Source organism: Ips typographus, linkage group LG12 (genome assembly GCF_016097725.1).
Source record: "Ips typographus isolate SLU linkage group LG12, UJ_Ityp_2.0, whole genome shotgun sequence".
Lineage (NCBI taxonomy): Eukaryota > Metazoa > Arthropoda > Insecta > Coleoptera > Curculionidae > Ips > Ips typographus.
In genome coordinates this window covers 3793954-3821335 of record NC_138433.1, presented here as the reverse complement: position 1 = coordinate 3821335, position 27382 = coordinate 3793954, and the positions used below count along the sequence as shown (strand labels likewise).

Sequence of the window (27382 nt, the reverse complement as noted above, 5' to 3'; positions counted from 1 at the left end):
TTCATCCTCTGGTCGACGTACGGCGGCCACGCCATGTTGAAGGCGTTCTTCAGGTCCAGCGTGACCACCAGTACGTGCCAGTTTGCCTCCTTGTATTCCCTCAGTTTCTCTCTCATGTTCTCTATTGCCATTAAAGTGTCCCTAGACCTCCGGAAACCGAACTGCCTCTCATTGAGACAGCCCACCCTTTCATACCAATTGACTAATCTGGCGTTGACCAGCCGGTCAAGCAGCTTGCCGAGCGTCGGTAGCAGGCTGATTGGCCTGTGCCCTCCGCTCTTTTTTGGCAGCCACCTGACCCTAGCCTCCTTCCACACCCGCGGAAAAACTCCCCTTGCTAAACACGCCCCATACACTCTCGTCATTCCCTCTCCCCAGACTTCCCAGACATGCTTCACACACTCATTGGGGATCCTGTCGTCCCCACACGCTTTTTTCTTTTTCAGACCGGCAATCACCCCTTCCAGTTCTTCCACCCTGAGGTCAACGTCGAAGTTGACGTTGGCCCTCCCCTTTCTTCTTGTACGTTGGTACATTTCCCATTCGTCCTTCTCATCCACGGTCAGATCCGGGTGGTATTTCTCTATCATCTCCCTATCCCACTCTTCACCTGTCCCTATCTCCCTACCGTCCCTAGTCCTAAGTGCGGATTCCCCCCTGCGAACCCCCCATTTGTTAATGAGTTCCCACACTTTGTCCCACGAGTTATCGGTTGTTAGTTCTTCAATTTGTTCCCTTCTCTTTTCCCTCTTCTTTATCCTAATGGCCCTCTTAAATTCTTTCCTTTTCCGATAGTAGCTTCGTTTTGTTAACCCCTCATTCACACACCCCCTACTACCCTGATATAGTCTCCTCATTCTCTCTACTTCTTTCTTTCTGCCGCTTAGGTCGTCGTCCCACCAACCGTTAGCGGCTTTCCCATTCATCCTTCTCCTTTTGATCAACTTGCACGCGTCCTTGCAAAAGTGTTGCATCCTTGCGGCCTCCTCCTCGAGATCCTCCACGGCCTCGATGTCTCCCCACCTAAACCCATTCAAACGCTCCCGGAACAGTTCCCAATCCGTCGAATTGAAATCATACTCCCATTCACCCTCTTTCCCTTCCACCAGGAGACCGTTGACTCCAAATGTCACGTATTTGTGATCACTTAGAGTCTCCGTGTCTCTCACCTTCCATTCCCCTATCTCCAGATCTCTTGCCCACGTCACATCCACCCAACTCCTGCCATTCGCGCTCTCGAACGTCGGACCCTGGTTCCGATCGTTCGCGAGCTCCCATCCATACAAAACTGCCATCTCCATTAGTTCTTCACCTCTTTCATCCGTCATCTCTCCCCCCCATGCTTGGTTCTTGGCGTTAAAATCCCCAGCCAGAAGCATGGGTCCTTTAACGCTCCTCCACATTCTCTCTCTCTCTCTCATTCTATGGTTTGTACGACTGCCTGCCGTTGGCTCGTCGTACACACCAACCACTCTCACTTCCTTATCCCTGAATTTAAGCATTATGCTGACCACATTCTCACTCGACTCACTATCCATCATCCACGCTCTGATACTTTCTCTCACCCATATTACCGATTTGGCATTTGGTTTGCCGAACCTCATGAACCCCTTCCACTCCGCCTCGCGCTTGAACGGTTCCGTAAGCATAACCACATCCACTCCGTTCGCCCGTACGAACTCTCTCATGCATTCGGTCGCCTCTCTTCCCCTGCCCAAATTGGTCTGGAGGAAATTGGCCATCAATGGTAGTTTATGTTCTGCAGTCTCTGCTCTATTTTCCTTCTGTAAACTGGGCATCGTTTATCAGAGGCACTGTGGCATCTGTCCCTCCTCGCCACGCCAACCTTCTTACAATTTGGGCAGTCCCACTCATCCCTCACCTGACATTCCCTCACCTCATGATCCCCGCCGCACTTATTGCAACACTTCCCATCCGTACATCTGGCGCCAGTGTGACCAAATTTGCTACACCTGTAGCACACCGCCAGATCTGCAAACTCCTCGACCACATACACCATCATGCTAATCGTCACCCTTTCTTTTTTAACTAATCGCCTAAAAGTTTCCCCTCTTAACTCTACTGCACTGCTGACAATGGGAATCATTGCGGTCGAGAACTTCATTGCGGTTGTGGACAGGCACAGAGGCATCCGTTTATTTTTCCTGCGCCCCAGGGATCCGCTGCGCCTGCATCTCTTGTCACAGGGCAATCCGATCCCGCGCGCGACCCACATTCAGGGTATGATATGCCGGCCGGCGCAGCACGACCTGCTCAGCCTCGTGGTGCGCGACGCTTCCGGCTCACTGCACGTCTATACATACTCGCCGCTTTATCCCCTGTCAGGCAATGGCACCCGGCTTATCAAGCGGGCGGAGATAAGGACTGCCATAGCAGGCGACTTCACCGATTCTGCGATGGCGCGGGACGGCGCACACTCATACTCGGCCGCATTCGTCTCCGGTAGTATCCTATTTTCAGTCTGTGCGGTGAAGTCGAGCCGTGCCCTCCTGTTTCAGGATGCAATTGTGCTTCACACTGTCGGCGCCGGAGGAATCAACCTCCGAAACTACCTGGAGCCCGCGGAATACGTTAATATGGAGTGCCGCGGGGTGGCCTCGTGCCGCCTGTTGCTGGAGTTTTTCTTCATGGATAGCCAAACGCAGGAGGCCGTGCTCCAGATGGCCGGCTGCACATGGAGCGATACCATGTCTATATATAGTATGGTATTTAATGATTAAACTCTTCTACCCTAATTATATCTTCCGCAGGTGCCAAGCAGCCGGTTTATTAAAAGAGGGTTATATTCGCGGCTACTGAGGGATACTGCCTGGTATGCGCCGGTATCGTATAGCCCAGTGTGCAAAGGGCCGAAGACACTGCTGCCAAGCGAAATCAGTCCGCGCCGGCCTGCATAGTAGCATGGCAAGTTCCAAGCTGCTCCCACCGCCTCCTCTGCTATAAAGGTGCGGACATGAATCTCCTAATGTGACTGCAGAGGGCCCTTCAGCAAGGAACGCGTGGATTGGCGCCGGATACTGGGCTGGAGCTCTCCCACCCGGCTCGGCGACTAATGGGAGTGCTACTGATGAGACAACGCAAATAATAACCGCAGGCATGCTGGTTTGCCTTATTCCGCCGAGCATCCCCACGGGAAGCTAGGTTATTCAAATGCAAATCCTTGCCCCGATACCATGGCTGAAAAGCACGACCTGGTCCACCACCCATTCTGCGTAGCAGGCCGAAGTGATGCCATGCTCACAAAAACGGAGCACGGATACGAGTTGCGATTCGGCGACGACGTTCTGTCGAAGCGGGTGTTCTCCAGCGGGAGCATACCTGGTAAAAACTTCATCGAGCTGGAGATCACCGGGGAGGAGGTCGTTGCAATGGGCGAAGCGCCCATTTTGCATGAGTTTGTTACTCCGGGGGATTTTTACGTTCCGATAGGGGAGGAGGCCCGCAGCGTCTACGAGAAGCTTGGCGACCTGCTAGTCGGCGACGACCTGGAGGAGCTCTGCGCAATGCAGGAGCACTTCAGCACGAGGGGGTTTCCCGCGTGCCCCGTGCCGCGCGTAACGACGGCCCGGCATTACGAAGGCTTTACTGGTAAAACAGGTGCCGAACCTGAGGACTCGGTGAGCGCATCGATACGCTTTGGCGACGAGGTACCCTGCGAGGCGCCCGCCGGCCTGCACAGCTATGTGCGCCGCAAGATCGGGGATGCGGGCTTCGCGGTGCAGGACCGTTTTCTGTGCGGGTTCTTCGCAGAAAATAAAATTGCCAAATTCAAGCAGGTTCAGGAGTCCTTTTCTGGGGTGCCCAATCTGGAGGGGCAAGAGTTGCTGAAGCAGACGTATCTTCAGAAGTGTGTAGCCCTCCATGCATTCTACTACAGTGCGGGCCCCTGGCGCCACTGCTGGGTGGCATTCGGATATGATCCTTCGACCGACCGTGCCAACTATCGGCACCAGTCAGTCGCCCTTGAAGGGATGGCCTCGCCGTTCCAGCTGGTCGAGTACCCTGCAATTATCGAGGAGGTTGAACGCAATATGGACTGGTATGTGCTAAAGGAGTGCGATCCCACCGCGGGGTTCATCTCAAAGGCGCTGCGCAGCCTCATTAGCTACAGGGTCGGAAGCAGAGACGAGTCCAGGAGCGGTGAGACGGGGGACAGGTCTAGGAGCAGTGAGTGTCGCAGCTCCGCTGGTACATTTTAGCGCCCGCTCTAAACTAAGGGGCGATTAGCTGCAAGGCTGGGCTGCGAAATGACACAGTAATTAGTCTCCTGCGAGCGGTGTTTCAGACAGCGGATGGTTCGCGCATAAATGTGCTCAAATAAACACCATTGTCCTCGGCGCAGACTTTTGCTTGTTGTGGGCCTTCTTATGCTCGAGGAGAGCTGGTTTACTGCAGTAAAGACGGGACTTGCAGTATACATTTCATGCGGCCTGTGGGGGCGCAGCATATATTGCTGTCCGTTTTGCGATACATGGCGGAGCATACGGAGAAGAATGGATGAGCCCCATAGCCAGATTTACCAAGGCGGTATAGCGGCAGAAGTTATACATAAGGGAGCATCCCGGCTATGGAGGTGAAGCGGTACTAGCCTAGGTGTGAAAAAAACAGACGGCACGGCGAAAAATGAAAATCTCTATAATATCTAGAGTCCGGGCTGGTGCGGGCACTTCATACTGATAACCGCGGACATCTCGCACACCGGCTGTAGCCCCTTGGAAATATTAAACCGCCATAATAGCATTGGGTCTAGAAGTAAAGGCAGGGATTTCTCGGGTCAGGAAAAGGTGGTGCTGTTCGAACAACAATAAACAAGACTCAGCTAATTTAAACGTTTAATATTCCTGCGAATAGAACTCCACACTGTGGTCAGCTTTGAAATCCCCTGAGAGGTACGAGCGCATAAACTTGATCTTCGAGATTGCATCAAGAATTGCGCTCGATGCTCCAGCCTCGGCGTCCGCTGCCTCAACATCCAGCTTCTCGGGCTCCCCCAAGACGGACTCGTGCAGGCTATCGGCATCTAGGTTCAAATTACGAGGCAGCTCAATGCTCGTGCCGAGCTTGAAGAGATACCGCTCATCTATTTTAAAAAATGCAGATGCACCGCCGGACGTGATGCAGAAGAGGACTGCAGTGTGGCCGGCAAACCGCTCGATATACACGGCCCTTGTCGTGAAAACGGCTTTGGAAAAAACCACCGTTTTCCGATGTCTGAAAAAATGGGTTCGCCAATTTCGCCAATTTTGAGCTCAAACCGCTCATAATTGCGTTAATTAACCGTCTTTATGATGTTCGATCATAAAGCAATCGATTTCCGTGAGTTTTCCGAAAGAAAAAATGTCCGAAAATTTTGCGATGTTTTCGCGTGCAAAGTTCACGGTCAACTAAAATCGCAAAATTTCCGTGCCCATATTTATAGGTTCGGTTTGGTTCCGCCCCTTTTTCAAAATACATCGATAATTTTGATTTTACGACGAGACGAATTGATTTAAGTTATAAAAACCACTTCTACCCCATGTAATTTTTTCTTGCGGATCGTTTCCACTACGTTTCATAACGATCGGACCACGGGAAATGACGTAATAAGGAAAAAACCGTTTTTCACCCTTCAGGAGGGTTTTTCACCCCTTAGATGATGTCCGATCATCATAAAAATAGTAGATTCGTGATCAGCGTGTCATAATCCTTCGGAATATCACATTTGCATTGCGGAAAAACGAAAGGGGAAAAATTCATTTTTTGTGCCTTGTTGACAACAACACTAAACGTTTAGCAAACGTAGGTAAACAAAGAATGAATTTTCGCGTACGATTTTCCTGATAGTCTCGATCGATAGAGGATCGAAAATGATTCATTTTCCCAGGATTTCACTTTTCCAGCTTTATCCAGTTTTCCTGGATCAGCCAATTAGTGGTAACTGCGTAGAAGAATGCTTAAGCTCGGGAAAATTTCAATTTTCTTTTTAGAAGTCGCCACTACGGAAAATACGAAGCGTTAAAGTTTCCTCTTTCCGTAGATATACAACACTTAGTCATTCTTCTACTTCTTCACCCCACCACGAGTGAAAACGTGACAGGCTGCAGAAACCACCCCTATTTTTCCAACTTGCGTGCTTGCCACAGCGGTTATTATTTATCCCTCGGGAAAATGGGTGAAACAAAAGTTGTGCGCCTCATTGAGCACTATAACATCCCGGTGTCAGAAAAATTCCGACAAATTCCTTTCGACCGGAAAATTGGGAAAGGTTCGTAAATTTCAGCATTTTGCAAAACACGCGTGCCTTCAGCACCCCGTTTTTCAGCCCCTATGGCGTTAAACTCGTTCATTTTTCTTGGGCATGTAGAAAACACCCCAATGCAACTGTCTATAATCAGGGAAACATGCTGAAAGCTTTTTGAACCCCATTCTAAGGGTGTCAAAAGTCAATAATCCGAATCCGGTGTCCGTTTCTTTTTCCCTATAACTTTTTAACCCCTTAAGGGATGTTAGGGAAAAAATGTCATTATCTGAAGGTTATCAAATACTTTCAATTGGCAAAGGTAGTTTTTGGCTATGTTGAGGTTTTCACCCCTAAAAACTACCCTTTATCATTTTTCACCCCTAAGGAACCACCCTAGGCGGTTGAAAGTGGGTTCATTCGATTCGTCTTGCCGAATTACACAATAACCCCGTTTACGGCATTCAATTATCTCAACCCTTCAGGAATTACAGGCCTCGAAAGGAGATGGCCGAAACGGTGGAATGTGGTCATTTTCCGGAAAACGCGTTGACCGATTTTCCTCATTTTGCCACCATTGTTCTTAGATCGTTGAGTACTATCGGAGTACCAACTTTCAGAGTTCTAAGTTCAACGGTGTGGAAATTAGAAACTTATTAAGCCAACAACAATGTGCCCAGTATTTAATAAGCAGGTAGATGGCACACAAGGCTGAGAGGGCAGCATTATTTGAGCATGCGCGTAAAACTGTTCATGGGGTCAGAAATAGCTTCGCTCGTGGGGATGCGGATATATACCTGCGTACTACTCACGGGTCGGTTTGGAGGAGTTTGTACGGGTCTTTTCTGCGCATCCTTTGTGAGCTTCCATTAGTTTAAGCGGCACATAGAGGCCCGCCCCCTTCTCAATCTCTGTATCACCCAGCAGCAGCTCTGGAGCGCGGATCCAGAGCGTGCAGACCCGGTTCGTCATGCAGGCGGAGCGCCTTTTGGCGAGGCCAAAATCCGCGATTTTAAGATGGCCCGCAGCATCGAGCAGCAGGTTGCTTGGCTTTAGGTCCCGGTGAATAAGACCCATTTCGTGCATATGGCTCGCGGCTGCAACCATCTGGTATGCGAGAGACGTTATGTGCTCGTCTGTGAAGTCGTACCTCTGCGCCAGTAGCCCTGTGAGGTCGTAGGGTACATAGTCGAGCACCATTGAGATGCTGCCGCCGGCGATGCATACATCCAGCAGGCTCAGAATGCAGGGGTGCTTGAGCCTCTGCAAGGCCCTTATTTCGCGGATCACTGTGAAGGGCAGGCCCGCGTCGGGGTCGAGCGGCACGATTTTAATCGCCACGGTCTTACCGGTCTCCCGCACTGTTGATCTATAGACCTTGCCAAACGTGCCCTCGCCGATGTGCTCGAGCGTCCCATAGCGATCCATGAGGGGCGATATACACCGTGTGCCGAACTATATCAAAATTTTGCAATTTGGCTGGTGATTCATCATGCTCCGAGGAAGGAGGCGACACAATGGATGTTGTTGGTGGCCCAGTGCAAGCGCATTTGTACTGGAGACCGCTGTTGCACTGGAGACCGGCCTGTAGGACCTGGCGACTGAGATCCTAGCCAGGACAGAAGGAAGATGGAGCCAAGTTAAATAGGCTTGACTGGTCTGCGCCTGTGCACGTGCACGCACTCTGCTAGATATCCAGCAGAATAAGACCCATGAAGCAGATGGCGGCAGGCTGGACGCAATATTAGCAGAATAGCGTCTGAGGAGGCGATTACCTACTTGCTCCACCGCTTAGGCTTAAATAAATGCTTCAGGTGATGCAGCTGTCTATGGGTGTCGCTTTGTCAGGCATATTGTGCGAAGGCGCTGGTGCTCAATCAAGTGGCTTATAGACAGGCCAAAACCTGGGCCCGTCCCACCGACAGGGGGTTACCAATCCAGCCCCTTGGAGACTGGGCACACTGGTAGGAACGCAGCTGCTGCACAAATAGCCTGCCTGAGGATGGCATGCGCAGCATAGTATTGCACGGCACTAGGTTCGAACACCGGCAGCCCTTGCAGGATATTGCTGATCCATCACCGTTTCAAGTCACACTTACCGGATATGCGGTTCTTGAGTGCCTTGTGCACCTTGAGAAATATATGTAGCTAGAAGTTTAAGGAAGTGGTAGGAGTAGTTTGAGATGGCCACAGATTGCCAGGCCTGGCTCCCAGAGGAGTGGCCAGGAGTGTCGTCAGAAAGCCGCAAAAGCCAGGGATCTCTCAACACCACAAGCTATTGTGCCTGGCATGCTATACAAAGCGTGTTCTGCCAAATGAAAAGTGTCGTAAAATTAAATGGCCTAATTTATTTTAGGATTAATGGAGTCTGCCTCCAGCGTTCCAAACTCGCTGCCATGGTCGCCCGAAGCAACCAACGCGGAGAACAGCTTATTATCCACACTGCGCTGGAATAGCTTGGAGTCCTTTTCTTTCGCGTCCTCCTTACCATCCTTGTCTTCCTTCTTTGAGCTGCCTGACAGCTTGGAGTCCTTCTTCTTCTTTTCGTCCTTGGAGTCTTCCGCCAGCTTTTCCTTCTTACCCTCGTCCTTCTTCTTCTTTTCGTCCTTGGAGCCTTCCGCTAGCTTTTCCTTTTTATTCTCGTCCTTCTTCTTCTTTTCGTCCATGGAGCCTTCCGCTAGCTTTTCCTTTTTATTCTCGTCCTTCTTCTTCTTTTCGTCCTTGGAGCCTTCCGCTACCTTTTCCTTTTTATTCTCGTCCTTCTTCTTCTTGTCGCCATCGTCTTTACCAGAGAGCCTTTGCTTGTTCGACTTACCGCCGTCCTTTTTAACGTCGTCCTTGTGTTTTCTTCTTCTTATTAGCCCCTTCATCGCCGTTAGATGTATCGCTATCGCCATTATCCGTCTTATTCCCTTTCTTGGACAGGTAGGAGTAGTCAGGAGTGCCAAACAGGCCGCTCATGAGCTTGCTGGACTTCTTCTCCTTCCCCTCGTCCTTTTTGCTCAATCCAGAAGACTTGCCGCCCTTCTCCTCGGCCTTGCCTGACTCCTCCTTCTTGTCGTTCTTATTGCCTTCAGCAGTGAGCGCCTTGGACGATGTCGCCTTGCTGCTCTTTGAGCTCTCCTTCTTTGTGACCAAGAAAGAGTAAGGGCTGCTCTCATCAGCATTTATGAACTCCTTGCTGCCCTCAAGCCCTCACGCATCACTTCGGTATTAGCTTTCGTAGTGTACGGACGTGTTTTTGGATTGCAAGTTAGGATTTTTGAAAACGGACTTTTTGGCTTTAAAACGGACTTTTGAATTTGGAATAACGGAAAATCGTGTGGGCACGGGAGTAGTGAAAGTTTTTCGGGAATCTTCGGTTGCCGGAAAACCGACAGTACGTGGAAATTTGGAAGTATTTGGGAAATCGGCGGAAACTGAAACAAAAAGGTGTGTTTTAGTGGTGCATGAGGTGAAATTAGTAGTCCTATGTGCAAAATAGTGGGTGTTTTTGGTAAATTTCGAGTGTTTCCCGGTGGAAATTGGAGAGGAAAGTGACAAATTTTAGCAAAAATTACAACCAGTGGGTGCGAGAGAGAAGGAACATCACCTTAAATCGGCCAGTTGGTGACAAACTGTAAGTCGGTTATATTTTTGGGATGTTTTTTGGTGTTTTGATCGCTCTGCCGGTGTAATACGTCACGGAGGGTCTTCAACGGCATACACGGAACTGAAGAGTTCCGCGGGACCGCGAAGAACCGCGAAAAACCGCGAAAAAGACGCAATTTTCGGTCTACGAGTATTAGGAGCATAGAAGTTGAAATCGGTGCACGGCTGACTTTCTACTGAAACGGTAGATTGGTATAAAAGTGGACAACCCTGGTTGTGGGCGGAGCCATAGATTCGAACAGCGGCTCGGACGCCATTTTATTTTGTGTCGTTTGGGAGGAGTCAGCTTGGGTCTGGTCTGATTGGCGGTGGGCGGTTATTGGACGCCATTAAAGGGAATTGGAGCGGCGAGTAGGCGAGGAACTTCTTGGAGGATTATTTCTGTATTCCTGATAGCGTTACGAAATTATATGCACGTTATTTTGTCGGAACGTTAATCGACTTGGTATAAATCGCGGTGTTCGGGACTTTTAAAATTAGGGACTTGCAATTATTTTGTGAATTGGGGACTTAGAAGATTTTTTGCCATTTTTAAACTGGGGGCACGTAAATCGGGATTCAACATAACTCCTTAACGGAGCAGCATTGAGGGTTGAATTTCTGGACTTAAGGGTGTTCTGGGGTGGAAATTCTTTTGGGGGGGTTGAAATAACTGTCAGTGGATTTTGGGGGACAAACGGCTTCGTGGAGCGCTGATTTTGTACGAGGGTATAGAAGGGGTGGAGGCTTTTATGGATTTTTGAGAAAATCATTTTTTGTGAATAACAGGCACAGTTTTATACTTAGGTCAATTAAAATAGGTTAAGTTACCAGTGGATAAGGCACAGAATACTTTTTAGGGCCTAAATAGTTTTTAGTGCGGAATACGCATGCGCAAGGGACTTGGCTCTGCGCAGTGGTCTAATTAATGTTAGGAGTGTTGATAGGTATCGGTTAGAAGTGTTAGTTTGTTTTTTGTACTTTTTGGCATGCGCAGTAGGTAATACTTCTGCGCAGTTGCATACATTTTGATACTAAGGTTAAGGAGAACCGATCAGAAGTGTCAGCGGGTTTTTGACGGTTTTCGTCATGCGCAGTAGGTTCTACCGCTGCGCAGTTGTATAAATTTTGTTCTTGGGGTCATCACAGGTAGATCAAGATAATAAAACAGTTTTTCGTGTTAAAGACGCATGCGCGGAGGCGATAGGCCTGCGCAGTGAGTGGGAGCGTACAGCCCGGGACCTGAGCTTCAGTTTGTAAAAAAAAAAAAAAAATATATTTTTGCAAATAGGCTGCGAGTGTAAATTTGGTCACAGAAAGTGTAAATTTATATAAGTGGAGGAATAAGGTTGTAAATTATTGAATTAGAAATAATTGTAAATTGTAAAATTTAGTTAAGTTCTAGTTAAAATTAGGGCACTTCAAAAAATGCTAAGTAGGGAAAAGGAAAAAGAAAGGGAAAAAGCGAAAGAAAAAGAGATGGAAAGAAGTAGAGATAGCGAGAGGGAAGTAGAGAGGGAAAAAAGGAAAAGGGAGGAAGACGAGGGTAAAACAAAAGAGGAATTAGATAGGGAGGAGCGTATAAGACAAGCGGCGTTTAATAGGAGCTCTAAAGTTAGGAGGTCACCAAACGAATACATGAAGGAAGTAATGGAAAGGTCGGTAGAGATAGCAGTAGGAATAGTAGAGAAAGAAATGTCAGCAAAGCAGTTAGAAGAGGAAAAAGAAACGGAAATAGAAATAGAGGATGTAATTAGTTCGGATGAGTTGGATGTAGAGGAGGATGAGCAAAAATTTCAAACTCCGATGGGGCGTAAAGAGGGGTGGGAAAAAAACACTTTAAAGAAAGTGGCCTTTGAGAGTCTGGTGGAGGCGGTGATTAAGCAAACCGGGGTTGTTAAGAAGGGTAAAATTAAATTTAATTTGGGGGACATGGCCAACGTAATGAAAACCATGCATCAGATTAGCGCGAGGTTCAATAGAAAGGAAAAGGAACTGGCGGAGGTCCGAGAAGAGAGTGCGGTGTTGAAAGAAAGGTGTGAGTGGTTGAAGGTCGAAAACGGGAGGTTGCGGAAGGAGGCGGAGAAGGCAGGGAAGGAGCTAGAAAGAAGAGAGAGAGATGGCGAGGTGGCAGAAAGGACATGGCAGAGGCTGGAGGAGATAATGGCAAAAAACAATAATTGGAAGAGTGAATACGAAGAAGCAGGAACAAAGGCAGGGGCAAGCGAGGACAGACAGAAACCAAAGAGTACAACAGGGGTGAGAAAGAGTAGAGCGAATGAGGCGCGAATGGGGTTGGGTTATGAGTCGGACAGTGCGAGTTTGGTTGATGTAGATATGGCGAGAAGGGAGGGGGCGATAAGAAAAAGGCCCGTTGTGAGGGAGATGAGGATTCCTATGGTGACGACGGATACTGAAGGGGGGGGGAGTGTAGCAGAAGAAGGGTGGGAAGAGGCTAGGAGGAGGAAGAAGAAGACGTATGCGGAAGCAATTGGGGAGAAAAGGGCTCAGGGGAGAAATCGTCAGGGTGAACCTTGGAGTACGCCACCAAGAGCAGAGAAGAGGGGGGTTGAATTGAAGGTAGGGAAAGGGGAGCTGAAGGGACAGCAGTTGTTACAGGAGGTGAGGGGTTTGATAGGAAGATCTGGGGTGAAGGGGGCAAGAATGGTGCGCGAGGTGGTAGAGGGCAAGGTGGTGGCGGTCTTCGACACCGAAGAAGAATGTGAAAAGGCTAAGAGGGAGTTTGAGGGTGCAGAAGGTTTCAGGTTGGGTTCGGCAGAGGGGGTTATGCCTAGGTTAAAGCTGACTGGAGTGGAGAAGGGGTACTCGGACGAGGCGCTGGTAAGGGGGATTTATGAAGGCAATAGGGATCTGTGGGGGGGTGTGAGTATGGATGAGTGCATGAGGGGGGTGAGGGTACTATACAGAAGGCCATGCAGGAGCGAGTATAAGGAAAATATAGTGGTACAGTTCAGAGGGGAGACATTTAAGAGGATCGCAAAGGCGGGCAGGATTTCCCTGGACGTTGTATGGGTGTATGTTGAAGAGTGTACGGAGATAACAGTCTGCTTTAGGTGTAGTAGGTTTGGACATATCGGGAAGGACTGCAAGGATGCTGAATGTTGCTATAAATGTGGGGGAGGACATCAGGGGAGAGGATGCGACCGTGAGTGGGATTGTCCAAACTGTAGGAGACTGGGGGTGGAGAGGGAACGACGTAGACACGCGGCGAATGACAGGCAGTGTCCGGTCTATGCGAGGCAGTGGGAGCGAAGGAGGAACAACACGGCCTACTAATGGCGGTGTCGTTTCTACAAACGAACGTGGGGAGAGGAAGAGAGGCGACTCTGCAAATGAGGAGGTTTGTAGAGGAGAGGGGTGTGGATGTGGTGATTGTGGCGGAACCTTGGAAGAAAGAGACAGAGTGGAAGGGGTACAAAAGGTATGGCCAGAAAGACGGCAAGGCCGCAATCTGGACCAAGAGTGAAGTCTGCGCGTGGCAGATAGAGAGTGAGTCGAGCGAGAATGTGATGAGTGTGACTATGAGAACAAGGGAGGGGGAGGTAAGGGTATTTGGGGTTTACGACAAACCATTGGGGAGAACTAACAGAAGAATGAAAGAGAGGGAGTGGCTGTGGAGAGCGGTTGAAGGGCCCCTGCTTATCGCCGGGGACTTCAACGCTAAGAATGAAGCATGGGGGGGAGTGAACACTGATGAAAGGGGAGAAGAGCTGTTAGACATGGCAGTGATGTATGGATGGGAACTTCAGAATGTTGGGACAAAAGGACCAACATTTGAAAGCGCGAACGGGTGTAGTTGGGTGGATGTGACGTGGGCAAGGGGGTTGGAAGTTGACGAGTGGAATGTGGAAGAGGAGGAGACCCTGAGCGATCACAAGTATGTGACGTTCAGGGTCAAGGGGAGGCTGATTTCAAGGGAAATCAGCAAGTGTGAATATGATTTCGGGGGTACTGACTGGGAGAGGTTCCGAGAGTGTCTGAGGGGGTTTGAATGGGAAACGATTGAGTGCAAGGAGGACACGGAGAGGGAGGCGGAGAGGGCGCAGGAATACTGCAAGGAGGCGTGTCGACGTATTAAGAGGTATAGGGTGAATGAGAGAAAGGAGAATGAATGGTGGGATGATGAACTGGAGGCAACAAAAAGGGAAGTCCTGCTCGCAAGAAGGCTGTATCAAAACAATAAGGGGAAAGACGAGGAAGTACAGTTTAGGACCAGGTATTATGGGAAAAGGAGAGAACTAAAAAAAGAAATCCGTAGAAAGAAAAAGGAAGCAAGGAATAAAGAGATGGAGGAACTTACGGAGGAAAACAGTTGGGACAAAATCTGGGAAATGGTGGCCAAGTGGGGAGTCAAGAGAGGGGAAAGGACATATAAGGCAAGAGACGGAAGGGAGCTGTGTGAAGGTAATGAGTGGGATAATGAGCTCATAAGTGAGTATCACCCTGGGCTGAATGAGGAGGAGTGCGAGGAGAGGGGAGATTGAAAGGGTCATTAGGAATTTGAAGAAAAAGAAGGCATGCGCCGACGATCGAATTCCTAATGAATGTATGAGTCATGTGTGGGAGGAGTGGAAGGAGGGTTTGCGTGGGATTTTTAACAGGTGTTGGGAGTACGGGATATTTCCCAGGGTGTGGAAGAAGGGTAGATTAAGGTGGCTGCCAAAACCTGGCGGAGGGTACAGGCCAATTAGCCTGCTACCCACGCTGGGAAAAATTTTGGACAGACTGGTGAATGGTAGGTTGATGAATTGGTATGAAAGGGAGGGGAGAACGAGTAGTAGGCAGTATGGGTTTAGGAGGTCGAAGAATACGGTGGAGGCCCTCAAGGAGGTGTTAGATAGAGTGAATGGATTTCATGAGAGAGGATGGCACGTACTGGCGGTCGCGCTGGACTTGAGGAACGCCTTCAACATGGCGTGGCCGCCGTACGTGGACGAGAGAATGAGGAGGGATGGAGTCTCAGGGCGGATCAGGGAGATCGCCTGGGACTTCATGTGCGATAGGGAGGTGGTGAGTGGGAGAGTTAGCAGAAAGGTTGAAAGGGGATGCCCACAGGGTTCGAGTCTTGGACCAACCCTGTGGCTCGTGTGTATGAATGAGTGGTTGGAGAAGGTAGTGAAAGAAGATGAAAGGGGGGGGGTGTATGGACAGGCATTCGCCGACGACCAGGTGGTCCTGGTCGCGGGGGTGTCTGTAAAGGAGATTGAGAAGAAGTGGAAGGAGACGTGGGATGTGTGTAGAGAGTGGGAGGAGAAGGGTAGAATGAGGTACAATGAGGGTAAAACAAAAGCAATGTTTATGGAACTTGGAGGTAGGATTCGACCTCCGGTAGTTAGAGTGGGTGTAGAGAGAGTGCAGTGTGACGAGTGGATGGATCTGTTAGGGGTGAGGGTAGACAGGAAACGGTTGTTTGTGGAGCATGCGAGGAGAGTAAGGGCGAGAGTAGGAGAGGTAGTGACGAAATTAACGGGGTTTTGTAGGAATAAGGGACGGGTGGATAAGGGTAAGGTGAAGATGATTATGGAGTGTGTGGGGACACCGGCGGCTCTATACGGGGGTGAGATTTGGGGTACAAGGGGAAGGGATAGCAGGGTAAAAAGGCACCTCGCGGCTGCTGAGAGAAAGTTTCTGTTGGCTGCGGTAAGGTGCTACCGCACCGTGGCCACGGATGCGCTCAGGGTGCTGTGCGGCTGTCCGCCATGGCATCTGAGGGCTCAGGCAGCGGCGAGGTTCCGGAGTGAGAGGGAGAGAGAGAAAGTGGATAACGCCGCAAAGGAGAGTGATAGGGCATACCCAGGGTGGGTTGTATGGAGAGGGATGAATGAGAGAGTGATGGAGGTCAGGAGGGTATGGGTAGACGCCAGCGCGAAGGAGGGACTGACGAGGATTGCGGTGGTGATGGAGAGGGGAAGGCAAGTCGTCAAGTTTGATGGACGGGAGAGAGGGAGCACGACGGCGGAACTAAGGGCAATTGAGGAGGGGGTGAATGTGGTGAGTGAGTGTGAAAAGGGGGGATATTTGTTAGTCACCGACAGCCAGGCGGCCTGGGGTATGGTGCAGGAATTTAGCCTGCACAGAGTGGTGGAGAGGATCAGGGGGCGAGCGGCGGAGTTGAATCGGAGGGGATGGGAGATCGGGATTGAATGGGTGGAAAGAAAGGATAAGGGGATCCAGGTGGCTCACAGGTTGGCAAGTGAAGAGGGGGTGATGGAGGACCTTGGGGAGTGCGAACTCTGGGATAGGAAGGGGGTCAAGAAGGAAATGGAGGAGTGGATACACAAGGAGTGGCAGGAGGAGTGGGATAAGTCGGATAAGGGAAGAAGAGTATATGAGGTGTGTAAGGAGGTTGGAAGGGATAGGTTGCCGCTGTCCTTTAAGGGTGCCCAACTCTTAACAGGACACGGCAACCTAGGGGAGTACTTGGTGAGATTTAAGTTGGTGGAAGGAACGGGTGAATGTGAGTGCGGTGGAGGGGTTGAGTCGAGTGAGCATGTGATTAATGACTGTGAGAGGGATGATAGGGTGAGGATGAGGACGGAAATGAGAGAGAGAGGAATAGCCTGGGCCTCCGTACAGTTAAGGCGTGAGGGGAAGATGGACCTGGGTAATGTGGCCTTGGTTAATGATTGGGCGGAGGGGGTCATGGGGGAGGAATAACCGGTCCACCAGACTCGAGAGGGTATCCGTAAATTACGTTTAGGTGTAGATATTGTAAATATTAAATAGTAAATAGTATAAGATGTTAGGGTTAAGATCAATGTATATTTTGGAGAAGTTAAACGATATAAAAAAAAAAAAAAAAAAAAAAAAGAATAAAAAAATGGAAGAAAACAAAAAAAGAGAAGGCAAAATATAAAAAAAAAAAAAGAGGGGGAAAAAATAATGGGAAAAAGAGAGGGGGAAAAAGACAAAAGAAGGAAAATAGAGGGAAAAAAAAAAAAAAAAAAAAAAAAAGAAGATTAAAAAAAGAGAAAGAGAAAAAAAAAAGGAAGGAATAAGAAAAGGAAAAGGAAACAGGGTTCGGCTTTCCCCGGGAATTTTAGGAGACGTGGAGGTTGGTGGGTTCCCTTGAGAGTGGTTTCGTGAAGATGGTGGGTTATGGACACGGCTTAAGCCCTAAAAAGGGTCAGGTGGCTCAACCTTTCTCGGTATGCCCTCAAGCCCATCGATAAGGGGAGATATCTGGTGGTGCGCTACCTCAATCTTGCGAGCAGCTATTCTTTCGAGTAAGGCAACAGCTACTGTGCTGTAGAAAACTATTCTGGCCATCAAACATACAGGCGTCTCCAATTTATATGCCTGCTGAGACACCGTGTTTTATTCCTGATACTCCGCGAAACCTCCTGTTTCGCCTGGCACCCTGAGGCAGCGCTGACACGGTCAGTAGCAGCATGTTTAGCGGTAAAACAGAACATTTCTTGTTCAGGATCCGCCCGGTGCTGCCAATCAGTGATTGGGGCGATGCCCTCCATCCTGCCGCGGATTAAAGTAGCGCAACGCCATCTTGAGCTCATATGATTCAAACCGGCGAAATACGATCAACTGTACGGGCTCAGGCCATTCCAAAGTCGGGTCGAATTATCAAACAGCACTATTTGTTTATTAAAAGTTGGAACCGTTTAAGCTATTAGCACAACAGCGAGCCATTTCTGGCGGCCAAGCCTGGCCACCACATCTGCCAGTTTGGTCCTGGCCTTGCAAGCCCACACAACAGGCTTTCCCATCATAGGCGCGGGCAATTTGGAAGAATCTCAGTCTATAATGCTTTCGCCTATTGCTTCTGCTGAGCCTGGGCCATGCCTGCTTGCTCCTCCTCGGCGCATAGCCCGGGGCTATCTCCATCTAGGCAGGAGCCATCGCCAGATTCAAGTGGATGATCCTGCTATCCCCTAAAGCGCTGGATGTGCGGGCTATACGAGCGCCATCCTATGCTCGTGCAAGGCCTTATTCTCAATAAATACATACCGGCGGGACTTTTTCCTGCACCATATCTGGGATGTCATTGAGATCAGCAGTTAGTTGGGTCTGAGGCCTTTCTATTTTCTCATCCTGCAAGAATGAGGTGTAAAAAATTTACCTCGAATGGCAGACGATAGCTGCGAGCACGGCGCCGCCGTGGGTAGCGTGTGCACCGGTTGTGGGCTGTGCATGGGCGATGATGTCCTTGTAGATACATGCGCAGCGAACGCGCCGGGAGGGCGCGAAAGATTCAATTTTAAATATGCAGTGAAAAGCCAGCATCTCCGCCTCTCCTGCACTGCCCAGGGCATCCTGGCGGCTTTCAATCTAGAGTGCTACGCCTCGCAGATCACGGCACTTCTGGGCACGGTCAGATTTACGGTGCGGCTGAGCGGGGCGGACAAGGTGGCAGTCCTCCTCTACCACCTCTGTATCAGAGACGGCTTTCCCATAACGCTCACGGACATCCTCCGCTACACAAAGACCAACAAGTTTCGCTTTCTCAAGGCCCATAGAGATGCATTCAGCTACTGCAGGCCGTCGGAGGCCTATCTCAGAGCGATATTCGACAGGGAAATGCACGCGGCTGAGGCCTGTGGAATCGCAACCAGTGTAACGTTCGAGAGGTTCGCAAAACTTGCAGGCGTGTTTGTAGCGGCCAACGCGTCCGACCTGTGCCTCGCAGCCATACTGCGCTTTGCCACATGCCGAGGGAGATTTATGAAATTGGACAGTGTAGAGAGTGAAAAGAAGGCACGCATAATGAGGCTATTCAGGAGGCTGGCATACTGATCGGCAGATGCAACTGGCCGATTGATACGTGCCATGTGATATTGTAACATAGACATTACACTAGGTGCCGTTACCTTAAGTTGCCCCGATCTCCCCCAGTACCGTGGTTATGTCAACAAGATTGGCGAATTGGGGTCACGATGTGAGTATAAATACTGTACCAAAAGCACGTACAGATCACTGATCTCCGGGTTAGTCTGGGTACGCCTATTGTGCAACTTAACGTGGAGCAGTAGGTGACCAAGTGCCACACCCTAGATCAGCCCTAGCAAAGGAAATAGTGTGGGCGCGCAGCCTAAGTTGCCGTTCCAGCTTACCTCCCTTTGTTAGGTTCTCCACGTCTTTGCCGGCTCGGTGAATGTCCTCGGACCTAAGTCTAGGGTTCATTCACCACCGCTAAAGCGCTGCCCTCCGTGTATGTACAGCCAAGCCAGCTCACATCATGCTCCCAGCCATCTTGGCCATCTTGGGGTAAGATAACCATCTAGTCAATAAGGCACAACTTAATTAAATAAAGTGGGATACCTGTGGAATCCTGTGTATTCTTCCCCCTCAACCAACCCTTAACGTGACATGGTGGAGGCGCCTCGTTTCATCCCCGTCTGCTAATCTCCAAATTGGTAGACACACCCTCGCAGACGCAGCTAACGGCGCAGGAAAAAGGGAATGAATAGAGGGTACAATTTGAGATCCGCAAAACCCGACAGCCCATTCGCACCAAGGCACAGAAGTTCAAGCGTTGGGAACGTTCAGAATCAAAATACAGAGGGATCACCGAGACATATCACTCTGACCTTGGTACGACAGAAAAACGCAACGGAGGCAGGAAGAAGTGACGAAGACAGAGAAATCATAACGATACGCAATCAGGCACATTCAGAGGAGATAAACAGGGACTCGGAAACACTTACCGACGCAATGGCAAACTGTACGATCTCCACGGTAGAAACAGGGGAGCAAACGCCCGCTCTGCCACAATTTATCAGTCCACCAACTTTCAACCCCTGCAAAGACTCAGCACAATCTTTCAATGTTAATCAGAAACCACCTGCTGGTCAACTACGGGCAAGACAGAGAGAGCCCCACGATAGAGCTCAAAAACGTCGGCCCTCGCCAAGAGTAGTGTATAAAGGCACCACCATAGCAAAAATTGAAAAAGAAGCGGCATCAAGTCAGGTATTCTCGGTCCGTCAATCAAACGATGAAAGGGTGAATCTAGAGGATCATAAGCTAGAACACATACCAGAAGGACGTTTTAAAGAAAAATTAAAAAAACTGTTGTCAAGTTACGAGGATGTGTTCTGCAAATCACCCAAATTCATGGGAAAAACAGACCTTATCAAGCACAAGATAGAGGTAACTGAGGACAAGCCGGTAAAATGCCGCCCGTACAAGGTCTCACAGAGCGAAAGGGAGATAATAGATACCCAGATACAGGAGATGTTAGACTGTGGGATAATAAGACCTTGCCATTCTCCCTGGGCAAGCCCTGTAGTCCTAGTTAAGAAAAAGGACGGGTCCACCAGATTCTGTGTAGATTACAAGAGAACCATCAACCCGGTGACGAAAAAATCCTGCTACCCCCTACCGCAGATAGATGATATATTGACCTATCTGGGGAGTGCCAGAAATTTCACGACACTGGACATGTTCTCAGGGTATTGGCAGATTCCGATCGAGGAAACCTCTAAGCAATATACGGCTTTCACGGCACAAGGACATGGCTCGTACGAGTTCAATGTGTTAAGCTTCGGACTCTGCAATGCCCCAGCCACCTTCCAGCAGCTAGCGGATAAAGTTTTTGGAGGCGGTTAGCTCGGTGGGCACTAAAATTAGCCGAGTTCGACTACTCGGTAATATACAAGAAAGGCAGCAAGCATCAAGACGCAGACTGTCTATCGCGCAACCCCGCCCTACATATACAGTGTGACCCATTTAGATTGGAAACACCCCTATAAAATTTTAGGTTATTAACCGATTTCAATGATTTTTTTTTTGAAATAATTAGGAATGAAATGTCTATTACGCGAGAAAATTTTAAATATTTATTTCAGTTTTCAGGTCATATTACGATACTTTTTCTTGATAGAAAATGGAGAATTTTTATTAGCGATTTTTTTATTGAAAAAACTACTACGCCACTGGAATTATAGTGCTTTCAAATAGCTGTGACCAAAATTTTTATTTTTTTTTGTTTTTTTTTTTTGATTTTTTTTTTGATTTTTTTTTTTATTTTTTTTTTTTGATTTTTTTTTGTTTGTTTTTTTTTTAGAAACTAATTAATTAATAATTAATAATAAACAAGTAAATAGTAACACCATTTCTATGGCAACAGTTGATGCAGGGTGTTCTTTTGTGACCGTTAGCTTAGAGGATTTTTGAATTTTAATTTGTCATAACTTTGTTATTAATGAATGGATTTTCATGAAATTTTAGTCACAGCTATTTGAAAGCACTATAGATCCAGTGGCGTAGTAATTTTTTCAATAAAAAAATCGCTAATAAAAATTCTCCATTTTCTATCAAGAAAAAGTATCGTAATATGACCTGAAAACTGAAATAAATATTTAAAATTTTCTCCCGTAATAGACATTTCATTCCTAATTATTTCAAAAAAAAAATCATTGAAATCGGTTAATAACCTAAAATTTTATAGGGGTGTTTCCATTCTAAATGGGTCACACTGTAGATAATATGGAAATCGAGGAGTTAGATGACGTGCCCACCTTCACCATCTCGACAGTGAAGATGGACGAATTACAAAACAGAGACAAGGACCTAAGGGAATTAAAAGAAGTAATCATAGACCCTGAAAATAGCAGCAGCGATGCAATAACGCGACGAAAGGCAAAGAATTTCAGGGTAAAGGACAACATATTATACAAAGCCACTACAGATAAGGACGGCTTAGAATATGCGCTCGTAATACCACGGGCACTAAGGGAGGAAGTGCTATGGGAAGCCCACAACGCGCCCACAAGTGGTCACATGGGTATGACCAAAACTCTGAGTAGACTAAGTCCAAAATACTACTGGGACAACATGGTGAAGGATGTGCACAAATACATCCGGGGATGCAGGGATTGCCAAGCAAGGAAAGGACCCTCAAACAGAAAACCCCTAGGGCTACTACAGCCTATTCAAGTAGGACAAGTGTTTGATCAGCTGGGAATAGATCTGTTGGGTCCTTTTCGAAAAAGCAGTCAGGGAAAAACAACCATTGTGGTGGTAACCGACTACGCTACTAGGTACGCGATAACTGCAGCTCTACCCAACGGCAAGGCAGGGCCGGTAGCAAAATTCTTGCTAGAAAAAGTGCTCTTAATACATGGTGTGCCCCGCACTATTCTGAGCGACAGAGGAAAGGTTTTCCAGTCCGAGGTAGTGCAAGAGCTTCAACAAATAATGGGCATCCAAAGCACCTTCACCACAGCATATCACCCGTCGTGCAATGGGCTAACGGAAAGGTTGAACAAAACATTAGCCGACATGCTGTCGCTATATTGCAATACAGAACAAACGGACTGGTGTTCATACCTGCCCTTCGTTACCTTCGCGTACAACACGGCGAAACAAGAAACGACGCAATTCACGCCCTTCGAATTAATATTTGCACGAAGCCCGACGCTGCCATTGGATGCTGCTCTCTTGGATAAAGAAACGAGCATAAACGCCAAAGAGTTAAGGGAAAAAGCGTTAATGATAAGAGCGTTGGCCGTAGACAACATTCAGAAAAAACAAGGGAAAGACAAGGAGCTCTACGACTCTAAGCATAGAGAGGGGGAGTACGAAGTCGGAGACAGAGTAAAAATATTTATACCAATAAGAAAAGTGGGCAAGAGCGAAAAATTGTTGTTAAGGTGGTTTGGGCCATACAGGATTACAAAAAAAATAAGCGAAGTGAATTACGAAGTAAAGCGAGAGGGTGGCAGAAAAACTGATGTGGTACACATAGGAAGGATACTACCATTCTACGACGAATGGACACTGGGTGACTTATCAGAAGAAGAAGAAGAGGGGGAGGACAAGGGCCACAGGGCACCCACAAACTCGTAAATAACACTAAGTCAGAACATTTTTCCAGGTTCTGCTCGGTAAACTCCCAACACGTAGAAGTAACGGCTGGGGCCACCTGGAAAGAACTACCTAGTACAATCATTTACGAAAGCACTATCCCGTTAACCTATATAATACCCTGGTCAGAACCAAAAGTGAACCCGACCCCTAGGAGAAGCCCCTTGGAAACTTGTATGAAAGGAAATCAGAGCTCCATCTGTCAAGCCAGAAGGCACTTGAAGGACTTAGAAGACGCAATAGATGATGAAATGAGGCTATACAGGACAAATTGGTACTCAGATGAAGAAGCACCAAGGTCACTAAGAACGAAACGCACATTTTCGTTGGGATTCATAGCGGACGGTCTGAACTATTGCTGTGGTGTAGCAACACAGGAAAAAATGGACTCTATGTCTATGGAGGAAAATAAACTAGAAGCCCACATAACAGCACTTCATGACAATATGGGGGAGGTCCTGAAATCATTAAGCTTGCATTCGGAGGAACAAAAACGATGTCAAGAGGAAACAAATAAAGCAATAAGAACAACAGAAACCAGGATCCACAGTTTGGAGGAATTCCTGAGTAGAGAACAGCAAGGGGGCGAATGGGTGTCAGAAATGATCCAAACTAATTTGGAGGCAAATCTGGGGACAGCTACCAGAATTATTCTCTTATTGAGAAAAATGCGGAGCCAGACAGCATTCCAGGAGTGTAGACAGAAACAAATACCCATGGCACTAATAAAACCAGAAACACTACTGTCAGATTTGGGGAAAATAGAGAAAGAAATAAATAAAAATGGATTCGAACTTGCCATATCAATCCACCATTTGTCATCATACTTCCGCCTGCCCATCAGTGAGTGCACGTTCTCCGAAGGTTTGCTGGTGGTGCACATAAAAATCCCGCTTATCTCTCGAGGCAGTCAGTGGCGTCTATTCCAGTTACTAACATCCCCTTTTGCATGAGAAAAGCAGACATGCACGATCAGACACGCACCACTAATGATGGCAGTAGCCACTACAGAAACCCGAACCATACTAAAAGAGGTAACAGGCATTGCACTTCACGAATGTAAACCATACCAAGACAGGTTATGCTACTTACCGAGATTCGCGGGGGATCAGACACAAGGCCCTACCTGTGCACGCAAGCTGTTCCACGGAACCACAGTTGAAGACATCGCTGAACACTGCCCAATGCACTGTCATCAGTCAGACCTCATGATCATATCGGAAATTGGGTCAGAAGAATTTCTGCTGACACACCCCAAACCCAACACCACAATTACATGCCCTCAGGACTCACTTAACTTGCAAACTGAAATGCTAAACATACCAGGGGCATTAAGGATAACCCTACCTTGTCAATGCCAGCTAAGCGTAAATAACGAAGTCATGATCCAAAAACGCTTCCCTTGCAAATCTGACAAGTCAATGGCCGCCATTAAGCACATTTTACCGGCCGCGTGGACAAACCTAAAAACGTTTGTGCTAAAACCAACAAATAACCAAGCATATTTACCTACCTTCCAAAATTTCTCGGAATGCCTAAACGGCAATTGGACAACGGAACTGCCGCATTTTAATTTATCCTCAGAAAGAACGCTAAGGCAGACGCTAGAAGAAAATTGGAACAAAATCCCAAGTTCCAACACCAACACCGTACACAACGGAAACCATTCTTTCATGTTTTTATGGAATATCACCTTGTCCCTAGCTGTAATTTACCTGCTCCTCAGACGGCCGGCCATAATGGCGGTCATCCACGCGGTGCCAACAAGTGCATCAACCATGGCAATGCCCTGCCCGCCAACAGACAACTCTTGGTTGCTGATTTTTACCTGGTCAACAGGGGCACTAGTCATCACATTAATCGTATATAGCTTAATAAAACATTTTCTCACCTCCAGACGAACTAGCCACAGGCACAAAGCCATGAGCGGCTTTGTGCCAGAAAATGCACAATGGCGCATGAGCTAGAAAAAGGTGTGGTCTGCCAACTTGAGCGACAAGTGACTGACACCAATCTGGCACAAAGCCAAGACAGCAGGATAAATAAGGATTAAATAAGTACTAGATAAGACACAGCGTTAACAAAAATTTTATTTAATAATAAAAGTGAACAATTGGCCTCCGAAGCCGCGGGGTGAAGGTGAGCAGACATAGCTGCCCACAACATGGCCCCTCGTACACCACGATGTGTCCGGCGGGGAGTACGGGCGGCCAGTCCTCACCCCAGATTTTAAAAAAATAGATCGTCGCTCGGAACCCCTAACACAAAAACATTGGTAACAATACACACATAAAGGTATACAGAATACTTACGCGAGGGAGGTCTGGCATTCGCCGACGCAAAAAAGAGTTCACCCTGCGACGCACGACGCGCAGATTTAAGGGCATCCCACGGGAGTCTGACACACAAACAAGGAAATTTTTTTTTATTTTCATTTTTTTTTTCTTTTTTTTGAAAAAGAAAGCACCAAGGAAAAAAAAAGGGGGATATTTTTTTTTCACTCACCAACGAAATTCATTTTAGTCGTATCAGAGAGGCTTCGGAGACCAATTAAACCATAAATTAGAGTAATAAGAAAAAGGTAGACTATGCATCGTAAGGGAATTTTATAGGGTAACAAAAACATTTTTATACATAACATAGTTTTAAAAAAAAATATAAACATATTTTGCATGAGAGGAGGTCACTCTCTGACAGCGCCACCTAGCACACAACCCAAGTAACGAACCACCGGTCAAATAAGGAAGTCTCAACGCGCACCAATAGACGGCAGCACCAATACAACCTGGGAACTGGCAGACTTGGTATCCGTGAACTGAGTAGCGGCCAAGGATGCTGGACCGCTCAGACAAGCCCTCAGGCGCGTAGCATAATTAATGGTTTAGATTATAGGATTTTGTATAAATAAAGGATTCGTTCCACCACATGAACCCACCTGTTAGCACATAAGCAATGTTAGACTTATACGATTAGGGTATTTTAGTGTCCGGGGCGAACACTTCATAGGGGAGGGGCATGTAACATAGACATTACACTAGGTGCCGTTACCTTAAGTTGCCCCGATCTCCCCCAGTACCGTGGTTATGTCAACAAGATTGGCGAATTGGGGTCACGATGTGAGTATAAATACTGTACCAAAAGCACGTACAGATCACTGATCTCCGGGTTAGCAGCACGGGGTTAGCAGCTGAGCACCTTTTGCACAGCGGGAGCTCCAGTAAACTGCCAGCTAAGACAGCAAGGAAACGGTGTCTCCTATTGATGGCCTGCCCTAGTGGGCATTCCCCTTTATCCCCTCCTTTGATGCATGCAACGGCATACATTAAAAGCCCAGGAAGGCGACATGCATGTGCTACTGCTAACTGTGTGTGCAGGACTTGGGCTGGCCATCCTGTCGGACGCCGAGATAGAGGGCGGAATTGGATGGGAGAGAGACGGATTGGTCATCCGGCGGGGCGGCCCTCTGGATGTGCGCCACGGCATGCTGCTGATTAAATCGGGCTTTCTGGAGAAAAAGCGGTGGCTCTGGCCAGAAATTAAAACTGCGAGTCTGCCCACTAGCGTCAGTGGTAAGGGCCTGTGGAGGCGGATATATAGGGACGATTGGACGGGAGAGTGCAAAGGTTCAATAGACAAGGATGCACAGGGGTATAAAAATAGATTTCATCAGGCATTAATAGATATATTTCCGTCAGCGGGTGGAGTACTATCGATGGGGTCCGAGGCGCAGGATTCATTTTACCAGAGCCTGATGCGCAGAGGCATGTCCTGGGAAAGGAGAGCGGAGTTTATGGGGGTTCTCATGGTCACGGCCCAGAGCGGTGGCGTGGTGTGCCGGGCCAGCGGCAGGAAGAGACAGACTCTGAAGATGGTCCGAGGGGACAAGGTGTGTGCGAGCATCACCAGGACCAGGCTGTCGAAGCTGCACAGAGTGGTGCGCTTTCTGGCAGGCAGGGATAGATTTAATCACCTAGACCCGAACAGTGGTGTGTTTCTTCTTTCCAGGGAAGCGCTGCTTCAGGCGATTATTTACCTCATGTTTGACAGAGAATTGGAGGTATTTTACGACACATTCTACAGCTTGGCAAAGGACGATCCCTCCACATGCAGAAGATGCTTTGCAGAGGCCGGCCGGAATGGCAGCAGAGATGCCCCCGAGGTGGCAGAGCTGCATGCGTGGCTTGGAAACGCCAATCTTTTCCCGTTCACATCGCTGAGCCCACCGCCGTCGAATGCATCGGTGCGTGGATACAAGCGGAGCAACAGGACATTCACTGGAGAGACATTCAGCGACTGTGTCGAGTCGACCCTGCTGGCCTTTGTGTGCTGCATATTCTTCGACCCCAGAAGCGGCCAGTATAACCTACGGAGCTGCGCAAACGGGCCGGAAAGCAGACCGCTGGTTGAGTTCTTCGCCAAACTGGAGGCAGTTCGCAGTTACCCATCAGGTCCGGGAAGACTGGGCCGGGGTTGTGGAAGACCTGCCTGATCCTGACGCTGTGTACTGTAAGAACCGCCCCGGCTGCAAAAATGAAATAGACACGGGACTGATCAACTTTCTGAGGCCGGTCTGGATCCGGGCGACTACCTGTCGGGGTTTGGAGATCTGGAGGCTATACCCGCTGGACCTAGGAAGGCACTTATGCTGGCAAGGTTCACGGCGGTGTT

At 48.4% G+C, this 27382-nt stretch overlaps 2 long non-coding RNA genes across 2 annotated transcripts in view; both read right to left on the bottom strand.

The window, feature by feature from the left end:
- LOC145736576 (uncharacterized) overlaps nt 1-19641 on the bottom strand; it is a 279046-nt gene extending 259405 nt beyond the window's left edge. The window contains exons 1-2 of the long non-coding RNA XR_014180016.1: nt 19166-19641; nt 18715-19105 (exon numbers count right to left, since the gene is read on the bottom strand). This is a non-coding gene — a long non-coding RNA (uncharacterized LOC145736576). The remainder of the gene's footprint in view (nt 1-18714; nt 19106-19165) is intronic.
- A 3981-nt stretch (nt 19642-23622) lies between these two features.
- LOC145736638 (uncharacterized) lies at nt 23623-24502 on the bottom strand. The gene is made up of 4 exons (XR_014180065.1): nt 24228-24502; nt 24062-24177; nt 23807-23955; nt 23623-23739 (listed from the first exon to the last, which is right to left on the bottom strand). It is a non-coding gene; the product is annotated as an uncharacterized LOC145736638 (long non-coding RNA).
- Nucleotides 24503-27382: the final 2880 nt, after the last annotated feature.